The following is a 15004-nucleotide window of genomic DNA, read 5'->3' on the forward strand; positions in this document are numbered from 1 at the left end:
AAAATTGTCCATTTTTAACCTGAGTTTTGTTGCTATTTAAAGTTATATGATTTTTAACAGGGGAAATGACATTAAAGAAGATGCATGTCACTGACAGAGTGCTTTCCATGGGGGGGTGGGGGGAGGGAAGCAAGATGGGAGGGAATTGTAAAACTCAAATAATATCTTTAATAAAAATAAATTTAAAAAAAGAAAGCATGTGATATGAGATAGACATGAGGTATATTATTAAACACATTTCCATGTAAGTTATGTTGTGACAGAAGAAACAGGACAAAAGGGTAAATAAAATTGTTTAAGAAATCAAAACATGGGGCGGAGCCAAGATGGCTACATGAAGGGATTGAGTCTTAGGAGCTCTCTGATAAAACTCATAAACTAAGGACTCTAACTAAACTTTCGAGAGAGAGAACCCACAAAGGGACCCAGTGAGGCAGTTCTCCTACTCAAGGTAACCTGGGAAAGAGCAGAAAGGCTCTGCTCCCTGGGGTCGGAGGGGCGGCCCACCTGAGGGGTGGCCCCAGCGAAAGAACTTCAGCCTCCCGGAGGCAGCCCCAGGGTGCTGGGAGCCGAGGCTCACAGCAGCTGGGGACTTTCCTGAGCTGCACCCCGGGGAGCATCGGACACAAAGTGGGGGAACAGCGGGGGACCTCTGCCAGAGCGAGCACGTGGAGCCCAGCCCTCAGGGCACACAGCAAGCAGCTTGGTCTTTCCCCAGCCCTGATCCAGGAAACAGAAGCAGACAGAGCCCTTAAGCAGGAGCCCCCAGGGCATGAGCCCATTGTGCTGAGGGAGGGGGAGTGAAGAGAGACTGCAGAGCTCTTCTGTTCTCTGCCTCTGGAACAGGACTCTGGGGTTCTGACCACATTCAGATCCTGATCGCAGTCTAGGCCCCCTAGAACAGCAGCGGCCCCCCGACCTCGGCCCCATGGCAGAGGGGGGTGCTTATGGTCATTCACAGACCAGGAGGGAGGACAGAGCCTCACACACTGAGACCCTTGGAAGCACCCCAAAACCAGGCCCAGGCTGGGAAAATGAGCAAGCAGAGAAACAAAAGGAAGACTATTGAGAAATATTTTGCAAATGAGCCCAAGAAGGATCAAAATGCTGAGTCTGAAGATGAGGAAGCACAAGCTCCTGCATCTAAAGACTCCAAGAAAAACAGAAATTGGGCTCAGACTATAACAGAGCTCAAAAAAGACTTTGAAAATCAAATGAGGGAGTTGGAAGAAGAACTGGGAAAAGAAAGGAGAGAGAGATGCAGGAAAAACATGAAAATGAAGTCAGCAGCTTAGTCAAGGAAATCCAAAAAAAATGCTGAAGAAAATAGCATGATAAAAACCAGCTTAGGTCAAATGGATAAAACAGTTCAAAAAGTTATTGAGGAGAAGAATGCTTTAAAAAGCAAAATTGGCCAGATGGAAAAGGAGATAAGAAAACTCTCTGAGGAGAACAAATCCTTCAGACAAAGAATAGAATTCAAGGAGATTGATGAATTTACCAGAAATCAGGAATCAATACTTCAAAACCAAAAAAAGGAAAAATTAGAAGAAAATGTGAAATATCTCATTGAAAAAACAACTGATATGGAAAACAGGCTTAGGAAAGATAATTTAAAAATTATTGGAATACCTGAAAGTCATGATCAGGAAAAGAGCCTTGACATCATTTTCAAAGAATTACTACAGGAAAATTGCCCTGATATTCTACAAGCAGAGGGTCAAAATGGAAATGGAAAGAATCCACCGATCTCCCCAAGAAAGAGATCCCAAAAAACCAACCCCTAGGAATATTATAGCCAAGTTCCAGAACTCCCAAGTCAAAGAGAAAATATTACAAGCAGCCAGAAGGACACAGGTCAAATATTGTAGAGCTGCAATTAGGATCACACAGGACTTAGCAGCAACTACATTGGAAGCTCGTAGGGCTTGGAATATAATATACCGGAAGGCAAAAGAGCTTAGAATGCAGCCAAGAATGAACTACCCAGCAAGGCTGAATGTCCTCTTCCAGGGAAAAAGATGGACTTTCAATGAACCAGGGGAATTTCAAAGGTTCCTTTTGGAATGGCCAGAGCTGAACAGGTTTGACCTTCAGATACAGGACTTAGATGAAGCATGGAGATTGGAGGAGAGGGGACAAATATGAGGGACTTAATGAGGATGAATTGCATGTATAGATAAATGATACTGATAATATTCATATGAACCTTCTCAGTTAATAGAGCAGGTAGAGGGAGCTTTTATAGTTGAAGCACAGGAGAAAGCTGAATTCGAAGATAAAATATGGTGTAAAAATGGAGTCAATAGAAAAAAAGCGAAATGGAATGGGAGAAAGAAAAAGGAGAGGGGGAATAGTCCAAGATATTTCACATAATAAGATTTTTTTATTACAATGAGCTATTGCAATGATATGGAAGGGGGGAGGCAAGTGGGAATGAGGGAACCTTTGTTCTCATCAGAGATGGCTAGGAGAGGAAACAGCATATATACTCAATGGGGTATAGAAATCTGGAGTAAGAAGGGGGGGAGCAGGGGGAAGGGGTAGGGATGTGAATAAAGGAGGAGAGGATGGACCATGGGGGGACAGTGGTCAGATATAACACATTTTCTTTTTTACTTCTTGCAAGGGGCTGGGATTGGAAGGCCTGCCCAGGACCATAGGGCCAGGTGGATTCTGGGCCTAAGGGGTGGGGCTCAGGGCTTCTAGGCTCCAAGACCAGGGATCTGTCTGCTGCGCCACTCAGCTACCCTACAGCAGAGTCAGAGTGAAAGGAGAGAGAAAATATAGTACATGTTAGAGAAATAAGAAAGGAGGGAGTTGCGATCAGCAATGGCAACGTTGGAGAAATATGGAAGTAACTTTTGTGATGGACTTATCCTAAAGGATGTGATCCACCCGTGACAGAGTTGTTGGTGTTGGAACAAAGACTGAAGCACATTTTTTGTCATCATTATTTGGGGGAGGGTGCAGGGCAAGTGGGGCTGGGTGGCCTGCCTGGGGTCACATAGCAGGGTGATCTTTGGGTGTCTGGGGCCAGATTTGGGCCCAGGTGCTCCTGGCTCAAGGGTCAATGCTCTGTCTGCCACCCAGCCACCCCTACTATTATTACTATTTTATTTTATTTTGGGTCTTTTTTTCCCTTCTTTTTGTTTTTTTCAGGGCAGTGGGGATCGGGTGGCTTGCATGTCACATGGCTGGGTGATAGTTGGGTGTACGAGGCTGGATATGGACTCGGGTGCTCATGGCTCCGGGGCTGGTGCTTCGTCCATTGAGCCACCTGGCCATACCTACAATTATTACTTTTTTAAAAATTTTTTTCTCTCCCCTTTACTTTTTTCACCCAAGCAAGTCTATCTATATTCATGGGGGGAGGGGTATTTTGTTTACTTGTAAACAAGAATATTTTATTAATGTAAAAAAATTTGTACAAAATGAGAAAAAATAAATTAAAAAAAATCAAAACATAAAACTTTAAAAAAAAAGATGCATGTCACCTGCTTTGCTCTGAACTGTAAAGGACCATGGGACCTTTCCATCTGACAAGCAGATGAAGCCTCCTTTAAAAGCCATCTCTCTCATTAAAATATGAACTACCTGAGAGCAGGGAAAGTCTAGATTTTCTTTCTGCATTCCTGACTAATATTTAGTAGAGACCTTTTGCTCATAGTACATTCTCAATACTTTTTCTTTCAGTCACTCATTCAAATTTCTTAAAAATATAATAGCATTTCATCATAGTCACAGGTCTTCATTTGTTCTGCTATCCTGGTCTTTGGACTCATGGTTGTTTATGGGATTTTGCTATTGCTAATAGTGGTATAATGCTGCAAAGAATATTTTCTTCTTTTATAAATAATATCCTTAGGTTATAGTATCTTAGCAAGGGAATTATTGATTTAATTAGTATGAACAGTTTTGGACTTCTTTATCATTTTATGTTATTTTTGAAAAAAAGATTGTAGTAGGTCACAATTCTGTCAGTGGTAAAAATATCTCTATTCTCCTTTAGTCATTCCATAATAGAACCTATGGCAAAAAAAAAAACAAAAAACATCCGACAATTTGATAGTTGCAAGGTGGTGATATGTCAAAATTGTTTCTTTTTTTTCAAAAACTACTTATAATATCCTTTGATCTTCTAGGTATTGGGGAATGGATATTCCCCAATTATACATCATAAATTTGCAGAAGTTCCTTTTGGATGTCAGATTTTTATCAGAAATTTACCACATTTATTTAAATTTTTTCCCCAGCCTGTTTTTTTCATGGAAAGTTCTTACATGGAAACCACTGCTATTTTTCTTGTGTAGAAAGCTTTCAGTTTCTATAACAAAATGTATCTATTCTATCTCCTCTATTTTTTCTCTTTATTAAAATCACAGTTACAACAAGATGGGGAAATTAAGAGATCATAAGTCTAACTTCCTCATTTTACAGTTAGACACTACCTTCTGGAGAAGTGAAATGATCTGCCCAAAGATTGAGATCATTGTGACAAACTCAGCACAGTATTCAATACATAGCAGACACTCAGTAAACGTCATGAAACAAAGTCTTCACACACAATCATTTAGAGATAAGTATGACATTCTATTAGGTCCTAACTTTTATGATCACAGGCTGCAATGGAGCCAGGAATATCAGAGTCTGAGAGCAGTTGTGTAAATAAGGGAAAGTCATTTAACTTCTTTAAAACTCTAAGTGGGAAGAATAAAAATTCTGTGTGATTGAAATGAGAATAGGGATGCAAAATACTTTGAAAATTTTAAAGTCCCATATAAATTTCACTTATTATAATTGACTCAAACTTAGTAGGAATTTAGGATGATGTAACTTGAGGCACTATGATGCAGTGGAAAGGACTGGTTTCAGCTTTGGACTCAGAGGACCTGGATTCAAATACTGTTCTTTGCCATTTACTACCTGCATGACTTTAGGCAAGTCATTTCTCTGGGCTTCAGTTTCCTCATCTGTCTATAGGTTCCCTTTGGCTTTATATGTATGATCTTATTGTATATGTATATATATATCGTAAAATCTTCAGCTAACTCCATGTTTCCATCATACTGTTATCCAATTTCCCTACGTTTTTATTCAGATACATAGCAATAATTGAGATGAGATTAAAATATTTATAATTTATGAGAATTTATAAAATTTTTGATTACATGGAATAATAAATGAAAAAGAATTATGCAGTAGAGCAGATTATAAAATAGTTAAAAATCAATTTATGTGATTTTTTCCTTCTATTTTGTCTTTAAAAAAATACTATGATTTTTGGATAGCTCTTTGAAAGGGAAAAGAAAAAACACTGGGAGAAACTATGGTAATACAAAAGTAAAGAAGCAATAAAATTTTTTTTCAAACAACTCAGAATTTTCCAATTCTGTTGTCAATTAGTTTAAGATTTCTGTTACAATCCTGACTCTTGAAATCTGTATTTTTCAGTCACTGACTCCTTCCCAAGCTAAGCTGTTCTCTATTTCTTTGGCCAATTGAGAAAATAGTCCCTACAAAACCTTCAACATAGCTCTGACCCTTCCTAACACCGATTTTCTTCCTTCCATATTTAAGTTTATAAAAGTAACTTGAGGCTAAGTAGAGGCTCATTAGTTGTAATTAGGGAGGCATATAAAAAAAGTGAATAGAACTGATTTCCTCAGGTGGTCTGAGAAAAGAAGAAACACTTCAAAGTCTTCTTGAAATAGTAATAATAATAATTTTGAATGTGAAATATTAATAATAATCAAATGATAATTTGATTTTGAAGACAACCATGCAAAACATCATGGTGGCATGACTTATACATTATGTTTACTATAGTGAGAGGTATGTTGTGTAAAGACATCCTTCCAACTTGCCTTATCCAGAACTCTTTCATCCTATAGTCTGATTGGATAGAAAAAAGGACGTCTGGAGATGGTCCAGATGCTGCAGAAGTCCTTGGCCCCAAGTATGGTTTTTCCTCTTGGATCAGTAAGGCACCCTTGGCACTCCAGCAACGCTGGGCAAAATGCAAGTATGTGATATCTAGTGACAAAACAGTAACACGTGCTTCATAAAGCATTGCAGTGTTTCAGCAACATTGGGTAATGACAACATGGTTAATCCAAACCTGTCTCTCAATGAACTAATCATCAGCCTTTTCTTTAGATCTTCAACTATATTCTCCCCAGAATCCAAAATTTAGTCTCTCAGAAGTTTTCCAGAAGAATAATAGTATTATTATAATATAATGCAGGAATATTATAATATAATAATATAGGAATAATATTTCCAGATCACCAGTTGGCATAGATTTTGGTTGAAACTGACAGTATCAGATCTTCAAACCTCCAACTTTCAGAATTGATTAATGAAAACATTCTTGACTAAATGCTTTCACTCTGGTCTATCCTGCATTGGTCCAAGAATTTTACTTCTAGCAGCACAATATGAACACCCCGGCCAACCCTCTTAATCATGGTGAAAAATGAAAATAATTGCTGCTTGTACACCAAGAATTGTTGCAAAGGATAAGCAGGCATAGGAATTCTAGGAAAAGCTCAATGAGATGCTACAAATCAAACCAACATACTTTTATACTTTGTGACTTCAATGCAAAGGCAGAGTGATTTGGAATGTTGAAAAATATGCTGGGAAACAGGGTTCAATAATAAGAAATGTGAAAGACTGTCTTGCCTATATGGAGCAAGGATATTTTTTTTAATTTTTTTAATTTTTATTAAAGATATTATTTGAGTTTTACAATTTTCCCCCAATCTTGCTCCCCCCTCCAGATAGCACTCTGTCAGTCTTTACTTTGTTTTCATGTTGTACCTTGATCCAAATTGGATGTGATGAGAGAGAAATCATATCCTTAAAGAGAACAGAATTCTCAGAGGTAACCAGATCAGAAAATAAGATATCTGTTTTTTTTTCCCCAAATTAAAGGGAATAGTCCTTGTACTTTGTTCAAACTCCACAGCTCCTTATCTGGATACAGATGGTACTCTCCTTTGCAGACAGCCCAAAATTGTTGCCGATTGTTGCACAGATGGAATGAGCAAGTCCTTCAAGGTTGAACATCACTCCCATGTTGCTGTTAGGGTGTACAGTGTTTTTCTGGTTCTGCTCATCTCACTCAGCATCAGTTCATGCAAATCCCTCCAGGTTTCCCTGAAATCCCATCCCTCCTGGTTTCTAATAGAACAATAGTGTTCCATGACATACATACACCACAGTTTGCTAAGCCATTCCCCAACTGAAGGACATATACTGGATTTCCAATTCTTTGCCACCACAAACAGGGCTGCTATAAATATTTTTGTACAGGTAATGTTTTTACCCTTTTTCCTCATCTCTTCAGGGTATAGACCCAGTAGTGGTGTTACTGGGTCAAAGGGTATGCACATTTTTGTTGCCCTTTGGGCAAGGATATTTTTTTTAAAAAAAGATTAGAGGGGCGGCTAGGTGGCGCAGTGGATAGAGCACTGGCCTTGGAGTCAGGAGTACCTGAGTTCAAATCAGGCCTCAGAAACTTAATAATTACTTAGCTGTGTGGCCTTGGGCAAGCCACTTAACCCCACTGCCTTGAAAAATCTAAAAAAAAAAAAAGAATTAGAATTGGAAAAGACTTTGGAGGTCTAGAGGTTGTCAACATTTGGTCCACAGGCCACATGCTGGAATCAATTTAAGATGTAATGTAAAAATACACAAGAACATGATGTTAATATGTGGTTTTCTAAGTCAATATGTAGCCCTCAGGGTTAACATAATGGTTTATTGACCCTGGTTTTTATTTGAGTTTGATACCACTGATACAGTACAATTCTCCTTTTTAGACGCCACTGATGCCCAGTAACAATTCTCATTTTTTGACACCACTGATGCCCAGTAACAATTCTCATTTTTTGACACCACTGATGCCCAGTAACAATTCTCATTTTTTGAGACCACTGATATAGTACAACTCTCACTTTCCAGATGAGGAAACCAAGACCCAGAGAGACCTGCCCAAGATAGCACAAGTAAAGGATAAAGAAAGGATTAAACCCCAGATGTTCTTGACTCCAAGTTCACAAAACCATTTTAAAAAATGCTACATCATTTTGTGTGCATCTACATATTCTCACACTCATGGAATTTAGGCCTTCTGGTTCCAGAGCCATCCTCAATGTACTCCCCTAGTAAGATCACATGATATCACCAAAAAAGAAAAGAAAGGAAAAGAAACTGATTATAGTCTAATGGACAGAAAATTGTGAATTACTGATATGAGTAATTTTTTTAATCTGTACATAGTCAATTTACTAATCTGTTAGCTCAAAAACAGAAAACAATTCAAAATTAGAAAAATAAAATAAAAATATGATATACAACGGAGGGAACTCCAATATGAACAATTAAACAGTTTCGATTTGTCAAGCATGCATGGCAGTTGAGGACAATACCAGTTTAGAATGTTAAGCTATCTCATGGACCTGAGGCACCATAACTTGGGAATTTAAAGACCTGGATTCAAATCCCACCTTTGAGATATATTATCTGTGTGTGTCCTGAGCAAATCGTTAAACCCAAGTGCCTCACATTTCATTAAGTATAAAACAAGGGAGCTGGACTCACAGGGGCCTCTTAGGAGCCTTCCTAGCTCAAGATCGAGGATCCTATTAGATTCTAGCTTGTAAAACAGTTTTAGAGGAAAAATGATGAGGATGAAAGCAATGAAGGAAATTAGAGGTTTAAAGGTTTTTGAGAGAACTAATCAAACCAGATTACCTAAGAGCACTGAAGGGTAAAACTGGAAGGACAACAAACTGGTAACTATCTTCTAAAAGGTTTCTAGCAAGCTGTTTCAGCTAGCAATGAGAATCAAGATATCACATTGGGACTCTACTACAGTATCACAGTTCCCAAAGTACTGGATAAAGGAAGTAGATTGGTACCCCTCCCCCAATAAAATAGGAAGACAGGTTGAACTAGACCAAGTACATATACTAAAAGTGACATAATTGTGAAGGAAAAGAAGAGATAAATTCTTGAGGTCTTTAAATTAGGAAAAGATACCAAATGCCTAAGAAAAAAAATCACATACTTTATTATTACCTCCAAAAGCAATAAAGAAAATGCCAATGTTCACTGAACTATATGCCTGCTTTCTCATCTTTACAAAACATTTCTTAGAGTACTCTACACACACATTAAATGTCGTTTTTGATGAAGGCAAAAGTAGAGAAGAATTGGCTTTCACAAATGTTTTTCAACAGACATCTTAGAATCTCAATTGATTGAAATAGACAGAATACAAGAACCCATTATGGGCTTCATTAATGTCAAATAATAAAAATGCAGTGGTACAAAATGCAACTTTGTTTGCTCCAAAAAAGTGACTCCCACATCCAGTTAAAATTATACAAAATTGATTGAGATATTATCATACCTTGTCTGATTATTGTCTTGATTTTTTTTTTTTATCAAATAAGCAGGATACTAAAAGGGATGACTTATCTTAGAGATGACAAACACCCCCCAAATCAAAGCGGGACAGTGAGATAATCCAGATATTTGTTGCTGGTAACATTGTGTTGATTACAAAAAAAACCCAAAACAAAACCAAAAAAAAACCCCAAAGCACATATTTTCTTAAATGAGCTTCATAATTACTTAAAAGAATTTGACCTAATTATACACATAGGAAAACAAGTGGACAAACAATAACCAGACTACAATGTGCAGTCATTATTCATTGAATTTTACTAGCAGTAAATCTCATTTGTGTATATATTTCTAATATTTATATAGCTATATACAAAACATGTGTCATAGTTACATGCGATCATAATTATATAATAGAATCACAGCATAATTATAATATACAATATGTTGGTAAATTTTAGAGATTTGGATTAGATATAACATTTATCATAATATATATTATACATTCATTATATATTTGGCTATTTATTTATTCATCTATTTATTTATTCATTCATCCATTTATTTATTCACTCATCTATTCATTCATTCATTCATTTATTTATTCATCTATTTAGCTATTTATTCATTCATCTATTTATTTATTGATTTATTCATTCATTGATTCATTTATTCATTCATGGGTGGCTAGGTGGCATAGTGGATAAAGCACCAGCCCTGGAGTCAAGAGTATCTGGGTTCAAATTCGACTTCAGACACTTAATAATTACCTAGCTGTGTGGCCTTCGGCAAGCCACTTTAACCCTGTTTGCCTTGCAAAAACCTAAAAAAAAAATAAGTCCTTATTTATTCGTTTATTCATTCATTCATTCATTCATCTATTTGTTTATTCATCCATTTATTTATGTATTTATTCATCCATTCATCTATTTATTTTTTCATTTGTTTGTTCATTCATTCATTCATTTATTCATCTATTCATTCATTTACGGATTTATTCATTCATCTATTTATTTATTCATTCATTTATTTGTTCATTCGTCTATCTATCTATCTATCTATCTATCTATCTATCTATTTATCTATTTATCTATCTATCTATCTTGGTTTTTTGCAAGGCAGTGGGATTAAGTGATTTGCCCAAGGTCTCACAGCTAGGTAATTATGAAGTGTCTAGGGCCAGATTTCAGCTCGGGTCATCTTGACTCCAGGGCCAGTGCTCTTATTCACTGTGCCACCTTGCTGCCCCTATTTAGGTATAAATACCATATATGTACATTTATATATTGCTATATTCATATTTTTAAATATATGGTGATATCTTTAGATATTTTAAAATAACTATATTTAGATATGAACATCTAGATATATATAGTCTGTCTATAATCATAAGTGTATAGAGCTAGATATACATGAAATATACTTCTATATAGTGTATCTATATATAGATATATTTATATTCCATATTTAACTATCTTATACACATATGTACAAAAGTAAAGAAATATATAGTATACCCCAAAAGCCTTGGTGTAATTTAAAGCTTTAATAGGATATATTTAATACTGAATATCATTGATTTATTATATAATGCATATAACAGGTATGTATAATATATATCTGTAAAATATTTAGATATGAGCACTGTATGTGATAAAAATCAACTTTAAAAAATATACTCCTCTGAGCAAAAAAGAAAGTTTATTTTGGCTTTTCTTGAGAAAAGGGCACACTCCCAAATCTCACAAAGGCAGTGAAGATCAAGGAGCTGCCCCAAGGTGACAGTCAAGCAAGATTATAGGGCCTAGCATGATCCCCCCCACCCCCAGCTCCCTCTCTTCCAACCTGTTTGGTTAAGGTTTTCAGTTACAATCTTTACGTGAAAAATCTACCTGGTAACAAAGAGAAGAATAAAATGTTTTCATAGAACATTACCTCACCATCTGGTGAGGGTATCAGAAGATTTCTAATGACCTTTTGTTGTCTATCTAAATGAATTAATGTCTGAGTAAGCAAGGTCTCCTTAGTACTTATCATTAAATGAGAGAAGGCAGTCTACTGTTCTCTCAGTCTATCATCAAATAGGTAGCGGCTAAGTTAAGAATGCGAGGTCTCTTCTCTGGAAGTATTCTACTGTTTCCCTCCCTAACAGAATTGGGAGGGTGTCTGACTGGGAATGCAAGGCCTCTCTCCCTCTCCTAAAAATAGTCTAAGAGTAATTGTCTGCCTTTGTTTTAATGATTTTTTATTCTGTGAGGATTTCACCAGGAATATTAACTTTTTTTTTTTTGCAAGGCAATGGGGTTAAGCGGCTTGCCCAAGGCCACATAGCTAGGCAATTACTAAGTGTCTGAAGCCGCATTTGAACTCAGGTCCTCCTGACTCCAGGGCCGGTGCTCTATCCTCTGCGCTGCCTAGCACTCCTGGGGATATTAACTCCTAGGAGGGAATATTCCACTCAGCAAGTCAAAAAGCTTTCAGTTTCTAATAACCCCGTTTTCTTGTTTATGTATATACCTGCTTATCTCTTTCTCGATCTATAAATGGAAAAGTATGATTGTGTATATGTAAGCAGGGCACACACGCATATGCCTATGCGCATGTAGGCATGGCACATGTGCATACATGTGCCTAGGGGCCGGCCCCACATACCTACACACCCCAGGGCTGCTACCTGGCGCTGGGGCTCGGACACGCACCGGGGGCTCCTGGCTGGAGAAGGAAATGTGGAAGCCCGCCGGCATTTCTGCCCAAAGGCGCCAGGCCCAGGCAGAGGGCACGCCGCCGGGCTCCTGTAGAGACCCCAGGATGCTCCCGGTAACAAAAGCTCATGGGGGGGGGGGCCGAGGGCTGGGCCTGCCGGCATGCCCCAAGGATAGCCCGCGGGAGCGACGTGGGGGCCAGGGCACACGAGACAATCAGTCAACGTGTAAATTCTCTTTCTTTTTAAGTCCCAGAAAATGAACAGGCCACCGGAAACTCAAGAAACAGGAGAGAAAACCGAAATTGGCATTATTCAGGTGAAACCCACGTTTGTCGGGCTCCGCCCCCGCGCGCGCGCCTCCATCCGGGCATCGGGCTGGGGGCCGCCTCTCGAGCGGCCCCGGCTGCCATGCGCAGTACGGACACCGACGCCGAGGGCGCTGCGCGCGCATGCGCCGCGGCTGACGCACGCACGTACACGCCTGCTCCCACGCCCAGGGGCCGGCCTGCGGGGGGTGGGAAGGGGCCCGAGTGCCGGGACTCGTCGGTCCCGGCCCTCCGGTGAGCCGGGCGGCACGCACGCCGGCTGTGCGTGCGGCTGAGGCCCCAGCCCGTGGGGCCGCCGGAGCGAGAGGCGAGGGGCGCGCGGTGCCTGCCGGAGGGGCGGGGGTGGGGAGCGGAAGGGCACCAGGCCCAGCCGGGGTGGGGGCGGGGAGGGCGGGAGGCGCCCCGGCGCGGTGGGGGCGGGGGCCGAGCTCAGGCCCGGGGCTGCGGCGGGGGCGCGCTAGGCACCTCGGGACGGAGGCGCGGCCCCTCCCCCGCGCTCACGGCCTGGCCGGGCCCAGCCTGGGGACGCCCCCCGAGGCGTGGGGGAGGGGCGGCCCGTCCTGGCAACGGGGCTCGGAAAGGATGTGCTGGCGCAGAGCGGGGGAGGCAGGGACGCAGACAGGGGCTCCCCTGGAGCCCGGGGCCTGAGCGCAAGGTAGGCCCCTCCCAGGCGTGGCTCCGAGAGGCTGGCCTCTCTCCTCTCCCTTCCTTCTGTCCTCCCGTCGCTCTTCTGTTTGTTCTTGTTTTCGGTTTTCTTTCCCTTCCCTTCTCCCTTTAATTTTCTTCTCTTTTATTTCCTCATTGCTGTTTTTTTTCCTCTCTGGTTTTCTAAATAAACCAGATTTCTATATAAGTATGATACTTAACATTTACGGAACTCTTCAAAATCTTATTTGAGGCAATGGGGGCAATTAAGTGTCTGAGGCCAGATCTGAACCTAGGTCCTCCTGACTCCACGGCCGGCACCCTACCTGCCTTCACAATCTTAATTTCACATGTATGTAATCTGTAAAATCCAGGCAGAATTGTGATTTTCAGATGAGAATAGATGTAAATGGGCTTTGCAAAGAACTTAAAGAGAATGTATAAATGACCATATATACATGCTAAAAATGTCATGATTATATTATATAAAACCTATTTATTGCATAAACATTATAAATATATTCATTTGAACCTCATAACAGCTCTGCAAGATAGATGATGTTATTCCTGTTATACAAATGAGGAAACGGGGTAAGAAAGATAAGTGACTTGTCCACTGTCATCCCACCTAATCAGTATCTGGGGCAGGATCTGAATTTAGGTGTTTATGACTCCCAAACCAGCACTTTATTCATTATACCACTTAACTTCCCCTTTAGTTCTAAAATAACAGATATTTCAACCTCTTCTTTGTGTGTATTGTCTTAATTTTAAAAAAATACTCCTAATGTTTTTAAAACTGAGTTAATGATGGTGAAAGTACATGACTTTGCTTTAATCCTGTTTATAGTTGGAGAACTAATATTTATCACTACATCTACAGCTAACTTGAAATCAAATACTTTAAAGATCATATGAATGAAAAGTTCTGTATTAATGGGTGATGTCATTGCTTTTCTATTTCTATAATCTCATTGTTTTCATATTGAAAATTTTTTCTAATGAAATCTTGTACTTGTAATGTGAATTCTGTGTAATCATAATGATATATACTGTTGTAGTTTATTTTTATGTTCACATATATGTGTATATATAAATGGTAATGGCTTTAGTTTTCTTACTTTGTTGTATCTTTATTAGGTTGCGAATCTGAACTATATATAAAATGTCACTTTTATGTATTTAAAAAATTTATGTGGTATACTTTAAAAAATTCATTGAAGGATAAAATTAACTTATGAATATGGATCCTGATACATATAGTACATGAATAAAATATAATTGTTCAAGGACTTTAAAAAGCCTCTGAGTACTGGTTTTGCTGTATTCTATAAATTTTATATATTTTATCACTCTTTTAATATTTTAAAAGTATTTCTGTAATTTGATCTATAAGCAAATCATTATTCAACATAATTTTAGTTTGTACCTTAATCTGCATCTTTTGGCTATTTCTCTTCTTGATAAGTTTTAATGCTTTTTAAAAGATATGAAAGACTTTAGTATAAAATGTTTAGACAACTAGCATAACTAGGAAGACCTAGGTTCAGACCTTAACTATGTAGTCCTCAACAAGTCTCTTAACCTGCTTGATCTAGTCAGTTCTCTAACACTACTTGCAGTGATAGAAAGAAGTTTCCTCTACATTTAAATCATAGGTACAATCCCTAATATTTGATAATATGATATTTATTTTTTCTGCTTTTATCACTAGTTTGTATTCTACTATATCATCAATTTTTGTAAATGTTCTATGTGCATTTGAAATAATGTATATTGATTTTCCATTTTCTTTCCATAAATATATGTCAAATTCATTCTCATGAACTCTATTCAGGACTGCAGATTAGCTGTTTGTTTGATTTATCAACAATCCGGTAGCATTGGGGGTAATTTGGAATCACTGAAA

The 15004-nt window shown here is 38.8% G+C and overlaps 1 protein-coding gene across 1 annotated transcript in view; it reads left to right on the plus strand.

Moving 5' to 3' along the window:
- Nucleotides 1–12937: 12937 nt before the first annotated feature.
- The window catches only part of IRF2 (interferon regulatory factor 2), a 174314-nt gene continuing 172247 nt past the window's right edge, over nucleotides 12938–15004 (plus strand). The window contains exon 1 of the mRNA XM_074228894.1: nucleotides 12938–13105. The gene's annotated coding sequence lies outside the window, so the exon portion shown is untranslated. The remainder of the gene's footprint in view (nucleotides 13106–15004) is intronic.

Source organism: Macrotis lagotis, chromosome 3 (genome assembly GCF_037893015.1).
Source record: "Macrotis lagotis isolate mMagLag1 chromosome 3, bilby.v1.9.chrom.fasta, whole genome shotgun sequence".
NCBI lineage: Eukaryota > Metazoa > Chordata > Mammalia > Peramelemorphia > Peramelidae > Macrotis > Macrotis lagotis.